The sequence below is a fragment of the Idiotropiscis lumnitzeri genome, unplaced genomic scaffold (genome assembly GCF_059441095.1).
Source record: "Idiotropiscis lumnitzeri isolate Australia: NSW breed Sydney's pygmy pipehorse unplaced genomic scaffold, RoL_Ilum_1.0 HiC_scaffold_41, whole genome shotgun sequence".
Taxonomy (NCBI): Eukaryota; Metazoa; Chordata; class Actinopteri; order Syngnathiformes; family Syngnathidae; genus Idiotropiscis; species Idiotropiscis lumnitzeri.
Window position 1 is genome coordinate 1,315,715 of NW_028283579.1, and position 9,374 is coordinate 1,325,088.

Here is a 9,374-nt window from a genome sequence, read left to right on the forward strand (position 1 = left end):
AAGAGCACGTTCCCCCGGACACGATCGGTGGCGACGTTTCGCGCGGTTTGAACCGTACCAGAGCTCCGGCCGGCGTGCGTGGCAGTTAAGCCGTAGAGGAACACCTTCCCCGGGCACGGGCGGTGCCAAGCGGCCCCTAAGTTTAACCGAATGGAAGCTCCGGAGGAGGAGGGCATGCTCGCGTCACAGTAAGCCGAAGAGGAGCACCTTCCACGGGCACGGGCGGTTCCAAGCGGCCCCTAAGTTTAACCGAATGGAAGCTCCGGAGGAGGAGGGGATGCTCGCGTCACAGTAAGCCGAAGAGGAGCACCTTCCCCGGGCACGGGCGGTTTCAAGCGGCCCCTAAGTTTAACCGAATGGAAGCTCCGGAGGAGGAGGGCATGCTCGCGTCACAGTAAGCCGAAGAGGAGCACCTTCCCCGGGCATGGGCGGTGCCAAGCGGCCCCTAAGTTTAACCGAATGGAAGTTCCGGGGGAGGAGGGCGGGCGTGTGTCACAGTTAAGCCGAATTGGAGCACCTCTTCCGCCCGGGCACGAGCGGAGCGCGAGGCTGTCAGTTATGAATGAATAAATGAATAAATAAATAAAGAATGCCACCTTTCATTTCACAGGGCACACCGGACGGCGTACCATTAGGTAAAAGTCGGAGTAATTAAATAAATACAAAAAGAATGGCTGGGGAATTAAAAAATAATATGTTTTAATAATAATTTGTTTTTTTTTGTTGTAACATGAATTTCACTCTCTCTCTCCCCGTATATATATATATATATATATATATATATATATATATATATATATATATATATATTTATAAATTTGCTCGGCCTGATGTGTGTGTAAAGTTTCACGAGTTGTCGTTCATATTTACAACCTCATAATCAGCGTTGTTTTATTGCCGAACAGTGCAATGCCACTCCCACAACCTTTCACGAAAAAGGACGAATTTCGTATTGTGACATCCTCATGGCCGAAACAGTAATCCGAGCATATATGAGGGCGACCTTGTTGAGTTGCACGGAGAAAAACATCCAAGAAAATAACTTGTATTAGCTTTTACCAGTTGGTGGCGCTACTACTACGATGAAAAATAAGTTGGTAGAAGTCTTCAGGGCTGAAGTATCCTCAAATGTGTACAACTTCGAGAAGATAGGATCATCTGAGTCATGTTGCCGGAGCTTTTGTTGTCACAAAGTACAATCGGACTTTTCAGCACCGTAATAGCCACGCCTTTTGCCAAAACGTCACAAAATTCGGCAGAGAGTAAGATCATTGTCTTGAGTCTTTTCTGACTAATTTTCAGTCGGATTCGTCAGAAGGGCACCGTGCAGTACGTGAAAATTAAAATAAAAACAAATTTTTGATTCCACTTGGCGGCGCTGTGTGTAAAACAAAATAATAACATTAAGATGTCTTCAGGTCGGGACGTTTTATTTACAGGTGAAGGTTTGGATTTTTAGGAGCGTGTGCAGGGGAGTTATTAAGCATTCATTTATTTGTATTAGGTTCATTTTGTCTTCTTATTATTGATATTTGACTGATTCATTAAAAGCAGACATTTATGTTTTAGGTTAATTTTTTACCTGACATGTTTCGGCGAGTCTTTCGCCTTCTTCAGAGTGTCGCATGATGGTGTCTTGAGACCAGTCTTTATCAGCTGATGTTCCATGAGGGTGTGACTTACCTGTCAAAAAAATTAAAAAATCAGAGCAGTAAAAGAACAAGCACAACATGAACATTACAAATCAGCAATCACTGACCACTGCAAAAGGGAAAACCACATCATGGACCGGGAGAAGGGCAGGGTCATCCGCACAGAAGAGAACAAACTACAGCGCTGGATCAGAGAGGCCATTGAGATCTGCAAGCGAGGCATAAAAACCATGAACAGAGACAAGGGAGCCTTCATCCTCTCTACCACCTGGAGCAGCGTCTTGGCGGAGTGAATGGACAGCGGGGGGCGTGACTTGCCTTCATTCTTGTGACAGGTAAGGCACGCCTTCATGGAACATCAGCTGATAAAGACAGGTCACAAGACACCATCACAGGGTTCGAAGTTAACTTTAAAAACTGCTTGCCCATAGGGCAAGTGCCACTAAAATTTGCCTTGCCCGAGTGGCCAAATTACTTGCCCAACTTGGGCAAGTGACAATTTTTTTTCTCTTGCCCTGAGTGACTTTTTGTATGACAAAGTGTCTAATTACAAATTGCATGAATTTTTTGTTCGGACAGTTCCCGCCTAGAAAGAATTAAAAATACGTTACAATCATAAGGGTTGCTTATAGAAAAATGTATCATGTATTAACACATTAATTAGGTGTCTGCTGACCCAGGATTATGTTATTGTTATGTTATGTTATATATGAAAGAGAATGTGGAATGACACTGAACGATGGAAGGTGGAAGGATGTGGAAAGATTGTGAATGACATTGAATGATTTGGAATGACACTGAAAGATTTTGAATAATACTGAATGACACTGAATGAAGTAAAACTTTCTGGGAACGGGCCAATTCAAGATAGCTGCCGCACTGTGGGGGAGGCTTTGGTACCAAATTTGGAAAGAGACCCAAACGGTTGGGTCCATTTTATATCAGTGTGGGGGTGAAACGTTGGTCTCGGCGGAGCTGTCTGAATATTGGAGAAGTTAGAAGACAAAGTAAAACAGAACAATTAAAATCACTCTTCAAATACATATTGTTTGGTGGGCAGAGCATGATTTACAGCTCACCATTTTATTGCATGCACCAAGCATGTTATACATTTTTCTGTCCATGGGATGGCGTAGTCAAGAAAAATGAAGCATCTCGAAGCCCATTCGTGTGTGAAGTATTTCCCTGCAGGGCTTGGCTGCTTTATGGGGCTTCATTTTGCCATCACTAGTTTTAGATAGTTTTAATTTTTGAAAGAGCATTTTTGTTTTAGTATTAAGGTAGGCCAGAAATGGAATGAAATGCAGAGATAGAAATGACACAGGAAAAATTTGGCTAGAAGGGCTATAATTTTCATTAAAGCAGAGAAGAAAATAGAAACTACAAAAAACATTGATGTGTACTTGTCCACTTTAAGGTAGAACTGGTTGAAGTGAAATGAGTCACAAGATTGGAAAAATAGGAAATAAAATAGAATTAACATGTTCATTTTTGTGATAAGAAATTTGTGATTAGGTGAAAAGGGGAAAAAAAAGAGAATTACAAGCTTTTCAAATAAAACAACCTAATTTAAATTGGCCAACTTGTAAAATGGAAAAGAAAATTCTAAATTATGCACAGAAAGCATGAACGTGTTGGGCAGAAGGAAGGAAAAAGAAAAGAAAGAAAGGAGGAAGCAGTAAGTCTTGTTACAAAACATTAACTTTTCAGGACGAGTTGTGGTAGCAATGGAGGATCACGTGACGTAAAAAGTCAAACATAAAAGTGTGTGTAGAAGGAGTTCTACATCAACATGCGTTTTACTCATTAGGCCGTGATACACTGACAAAATTGGACTTCAATAGAATTAATAAGCACGGGCGAATTCAAACAAACGTCAAAACTTTAAAGGGGCGCATTGTCAGTGATAAGAAAGAGAAAAGATATTGCCAGACCACTTTTCTGTAAAAACTTTCCTTGGGACGCCTCGGTGACCCCCATTAAATCCCTGACCCTTCATAGATAAAGTTGAGGCCCAGTGCCTCTCAGGGCTGTAATTTATGTGGCAGAGAAAGGTCCAACAAGCCTTGGTAATCTTTAAAACAGTATCGTCATGGCCATGGAATGGGTTGTGTATGTTGGAACTTGTGAAGATACACTACAAGATTGTATCGACAAAGCATCTTAACGCACTACCAAATTATTATAAGCCATTTGAGCAAAACAGTGACTGCAAAAAATGACTTCATTAGCCTGGGTTACTGCAGGAACCAGGGCAAAATGAATTCATTTGCATATTTAGTCACAACAATTTGGATTTCGTGGCAGAGAACCACTTAGAGTGTGATTAAGAGCTTTCACTGCTGCTTTAAGGAATCAAAAAATTACATTCTTTTCCCACCACATTCACATTGCACGCCGGCCTAATTGTCACAGGGACACATTATACTGATAAGTTGCGGTGCATTTCAGCCCAGCGTCATTTTTTCCCCGCATCATCTAGGAGGCGCCACACGACTGTGGAGCCGTCCAAATTATCACCAAACCGCGACTTGACCTTCCTCCCGACTGGAGGAACTCAGACTTGTAACACAGACCAGGTGCGCATTCCAGACTGATAAGAAGTAAAAGTGTTTGAGAACCAAGGTCGCAGCCTGAAATCAAACTGACTTTTATGCGATGGGAGTACTAACATTGTGATACCAACGGATAAGAGATTGTTAGGATAAGCAGGAAGAGCGTAGGCGGGTGTGAGCTAATTAAAATTTGGGGTTTCCCATCTTGTATGAGTTGTATGGTTACAATGTGGACTGACAGTCAAGATAAATGTTCATGCGTTCTGTCGACATTGGGCTTTAAAAACCACAACAGGAAAAGAAAAGTTGTGCATAAAGCACGTCTAAAATAGTTATTTGTGAACGCAAAATTCACTTAACAGAAAATGACACAATTACAATTGGAAACTGCCTCGCCTTTATATCGACACAGCGCAGCTAAAAGGGAAAATGAACACACCCCCACACGCACACACACGCAGAAAATCAACTTGACAATTTGATCCCACGCCAGGGAAAAAGGTACCAGTAATTGAACGCACAAATTGGGAGAACAAAGGTGCAAACATTGCTGAGGACAGGATCAGCAAATTGGCAGATGGCAAATCCTGGCTGCCTAATTCATTGATTGGAAAAGTAATAAGAGTGACACACGAGCATAACCATGAGTCAAGAGAGGGTAGTATGATATGAAATTGTTCCCACATACAGACTTTTCAACAAAAAACTTTTTTTTAGACAGTGTTATTTGTTTGAGATGCAATATTGTTTGGTTGTAATTCATATGTTTTCAAAATGGATTAAGTTGTTTCCGACAACATATGTTGATGCTAAAACAGTTGGAAAAAGTGTTGTGTAATCAAATTGTCAGGTTCAATCACCTAAGCATTCACTGAACATAGGCTAAATGAATGGAAGGAAGACAAGAGTTGATCTTTTACTCGCGAGGAGAACGAACAGAGGTGTGCTCAGTTACATCTCCAAATTCGTTCTGGAGCACACTCCGCCGAGCCCTCTATTTTATTAGGGAAGTCCCTAACAATACAATGTATTTGCACTAAGAGATGAAGGGGGGAGCACCAGCAGGAACATGTAAACATCTCAGACACAAGAGGAAAGACAGACATCAATGGCAGTCATCCACTGATTGAAAAGGCAGATATGCCCTTTTAGTGCTCTGGTACTAAAGTCTCAGTCCTTTTGTTTCAGAGGTGTGTCTCAGCACACCTCCTTTGATGTTGCAGACGTTGATCCAGTCTTCAGGCATCCGCTTCTCTGTGAAGTCTTCTCATCCATATGGTCAAACATGGGTCACGCTGTGGAACAATTCTTTTGCAATACTAATAGAGTAAAATATGGGATAAAATACATCTTCAACCTAACACAAATTATCCTGACATTTGGAATTTCAAGAAGTGATTTGAAGTGAAAATTATGCATTTTGTGAATGATGTTGTAACAAGTGGGACAGTTGTTGCAAAATTGACTCAAAGCGTCATTGTGCATACAGTCTGCAGGACTTGTGGAACGCACTAATGGGACTGTTAAGGGCAGACTTATCAAGAATATGAGGGGAAAAAAGGAGACAATGACCAGACTGTGTTTCAATCACAGCAATGAGGATAGTGCCAGCCGAAGTTAGGACACTATCCCCTATCGACTCTCAGGTTCATCAGAACCACCAGCGACTGGCACATCAGTCCCAGTCCACATGGGAAACATGTTTTGCCCAAAAAGAAAAAAAAAAAAAAAGACGCAATTACTGGCCAGTGTGTTCTGATCCACAGAGAAATCACGTCCGTGTGGGAGACCAACTCTTCTTCAAGGTGCTGAAACGACTTCGTTGGGACAAGTGAATGCTGAGATGGCCCTCGCCAGATGATTGCAGTGACCCCGACGGCAGCAAAGGTCGCGGGGCGTGGCAGCTGGATCCACCAGTTGCAGTACAAGCTTCTCCGGTTTCCAGCTAAAGGCCGAGCAACGCGAATCCCTCGAACAGGAGCCCACCTGAGTCACAATATCGGACCACACGCACATCGGAACCGCACAACCAGCCACAGATACGAATGTTGAAGCCACAGAACAAAAAGATTAGATATTGTTTGGAAATTAATGACGTACATAAAGAATTTTAGCCTTGATTGGAGAACATTACTGCATTTACATTTTTAATAAAATGAAACAATTATTGATGTTATGACCACTACGAAGAATTTGAAAGACAATATATCGGGATAATTATGGTTTTCATTTTTGTTATGTGTAGTCTGTTCATGTTGCATTATTCTTATGACAAAGATGATTATTAACTGCATGTTTGTTGCCCAAATGTACCATTACAACCTGATTGATGTTGAGAATGACGAATTCGAACTGGACAATGACAAACTCGAACTGGACACTGAAACCTAAATAACACATGGACCCTTTTGCCCCTGCCCCCACACATGCACACACATACACCACACACGAAGATCCGGGAGGTAAAGACGGCTGTCCCCTCCTACAACGAGGCAAGGGCCTCCATCAAGTCGCCGCAGAGACAAGCTATGCGTGGAGACAAGCTCTGCGTGGAGACAGTTTTGTTATTTTTCACTAGGTATATTGAAGTTTTTTTATGTTTTATTCCCAAGTGACCAACATACCATGAGAATCTCGTTCCACGCCGGAAGGGAGGAGGGGAATTTTGTCCCTACTGAGGGTTTTCGCCCCTCCACGGATGACCACACTGTTGTATGATTTCATTATGATGATCTGTCTTAAAGCCGTAAGGACATGATTTAAACCCACAAACGGGGGAATGTGAGATGGGATGAGGATATGTAAATAGTTTGTGTATTTCTAATCATGTTTTTATACACTATTTGTATCAGTTATAATTGCGCACACACACACAGACACTCACATTATTGCTTTAGCACACACGCGCACAACTGGAACACACGCACACACTTTAGTTTCGAATTCCTGACTGACTACTGTGGTTGATTGCTTCCTGCCTGCCTGCTAGAATTTCAGACAGACCTCCATTGTCTGCTTAGGTTGCTGATAAAAGACCGAACGGGTGGTAGAGAGTGAGAGAGAGTGCGCGAGATTGAACTGGCAAGACGCCTGCTTCACCTCCTGACTTCCTCTCCCATTCGCGAATGGTCAAAAACAAAACTCTAACTGGTTTGGTCTGGATTTATGCCACCTTCAGTCTAAAAATGGCGTCAGGACGTTTTAAACCTGACAGTTGCCTTGAGATCTCCGAGCTCGAACTGCCCTATTCCCACCTTGATCACAAGCTCCCATGAACCACTTGGACAGGGTTGCCTGTGTCCTTCTCGTTGATGTCCTTTGTGGCTCCATTCCTTTTCAGTGCTCCTAAAACAAAAAAGACAAGAAGCCAACTTAGTAAAGCTATTTAATGATTGTGAAACCTTATGGGACATGCTGAAATGTCTTCACACCACAATCCCTTAAAAAAAAAAAAAAAAAAAAAATATATTACCGTATAGAACATCCGAAAAAGGCAGGTCTCGGCGCTTGTTCTTGCTACGATGTCCAAAGAGATTGTACTTCAGAGACAGAGGATTTGTCATGATGAACGCCATCATTGTTCTGACACTATCGTCCAATCCACCAATACCTGCAACCATTATAACATGGGTGTCACTCGATCCAGATAATCATCACACACTTAAAAATATTTTGGCAGTTAAACTGGGTATGATAAACGTCACAGGAAAGGAATTGTCGATTAAGTGAACAGCTTCGGTAACGCCATATACACTCAAAGGGCAAGAGCCCAACATTCTACCAAAATGATTATGATTAGGGAGGTAACGATTCACTCAAGCCCCGATTCGATTTTTGATTTTCAGTTCTCGATTTCGATTCGATATTTTAATTGTTTTAAGTTGCTGCCACGTTTGTCTCTGTGCGCTCGTGTGATGCTGCAGCGATCCACAAACAAAATATGTCTATACGTCTTGTGCATTTTGAATGGAACCAAAAAACAATACACGATGCCAAATTGTACTATTATTATGAAACTGCCTATGAGTAGTAAAAGAAATACTTGTAAAAATATTTCACATTTTTAGAGCCCCAATACATTCTTTTAAATATAGAAGGGACTGAAATCATGTGAAAATTGAGTCTTTTTCTCAGTTTCCGACTTGGGGTGAACACATTCGGCTTATCATAGTTGCAGTTGACCATCTTGAACTCTGAAGTCTTTCAACTCGGCCTTCCGAATCAGGGTTTTAGAGGTGGGGCTATTTAGTGATACAGTAGGATGGTTTGATCTCTGTAGCTCCAGAATCAGGAATGTACTGGGACTGGGGTTCCTACTTGGGTTTAGGGTACCTAATTTTATATTTCAAGAAATTAAATAATTATTTATAATTTTGAAGATAATACATTAAAATTTCATCATTTTCATACCTGCATTAGATCCTGCAGTAGACTCACAGACTCAACACGTTGGACGTACTCAAGGACCTTCTGCAGCGCCTCTCTTGGTTAGGAAGCTTTTTCTCTGTGACAATCCATGGGGAGGTGTAGATGGTACTTCGTCATCACAGGCTTCAGACTCGTCACTTGAGAAAACATCCCTGCAATGGATGCATAGACACTTGGGCATGAATGTCATTTAACAACAAAAGCTAGAACAAAAAGCTTTGCATTTAAAAGAATACATCTGTGATGGGGAAGCCAGGTTAAAGTGTTAATTTTATAATTATGTAATTAGCTGCAGGTTAGTCTAGTGAAGGTGTAATCACTTCTATTTTGGAGCATAGCTTTTGCTCTGTCCAATCATTGCCTCACCTGCTGAAACCCACATTCGGGTATTTTACAAACCAAAAACTTAAATACCTGTACAGCTCTCATTTTAAACTTATTTTCTCTAACCTTTACCCACAAAATTTGAATATTCAAAAAAAAGTACACAAAGAAGTCACAATTTTTCCACATTAGTTACTTACGTAGTTCCTCTCAAATGCAGCTCAACACTGCATTGAATTAGAGCTTGATAAGCCTACACACAAAACATACAAAGCACATTGTGGCATGATTCTGAATGAGCCAATCTAGCATTTCAACATCTGTTCAACTGTTGGAATTTTAACTATTATCTGACTCTATTAACCAACATTCATCCAACAATTATGCGCGCTCGTTTTGGACACTGCATTGAATT

General features: G+C 41.5%; 1 long non-coding RNA gene across 1 annotated transcript; it reads right to left on the reverse strand.

The window, feature by feature from the left end:
* Nucleotides 1-1,601: 1,601 nt before the first annotated feature.
* LOC148315768 (uncharacterized) lies at nt 1,602-7,552 on the reverse strand. Its single transcript, XR_015840601.1, has 3 exons — nt 7,462-7,552; nt 1,760-1,860; nt 1,602-1,683 (listed from the first exon to the last, which is right to left on the reverse strand). It is a non-coding gene; the product is annotated as an uncharacterized LOC148315768 (long non-coding RNA).
* Between the last annotated feature and the right edge of the window lie 1,822 nt (nt 7,553-9,374).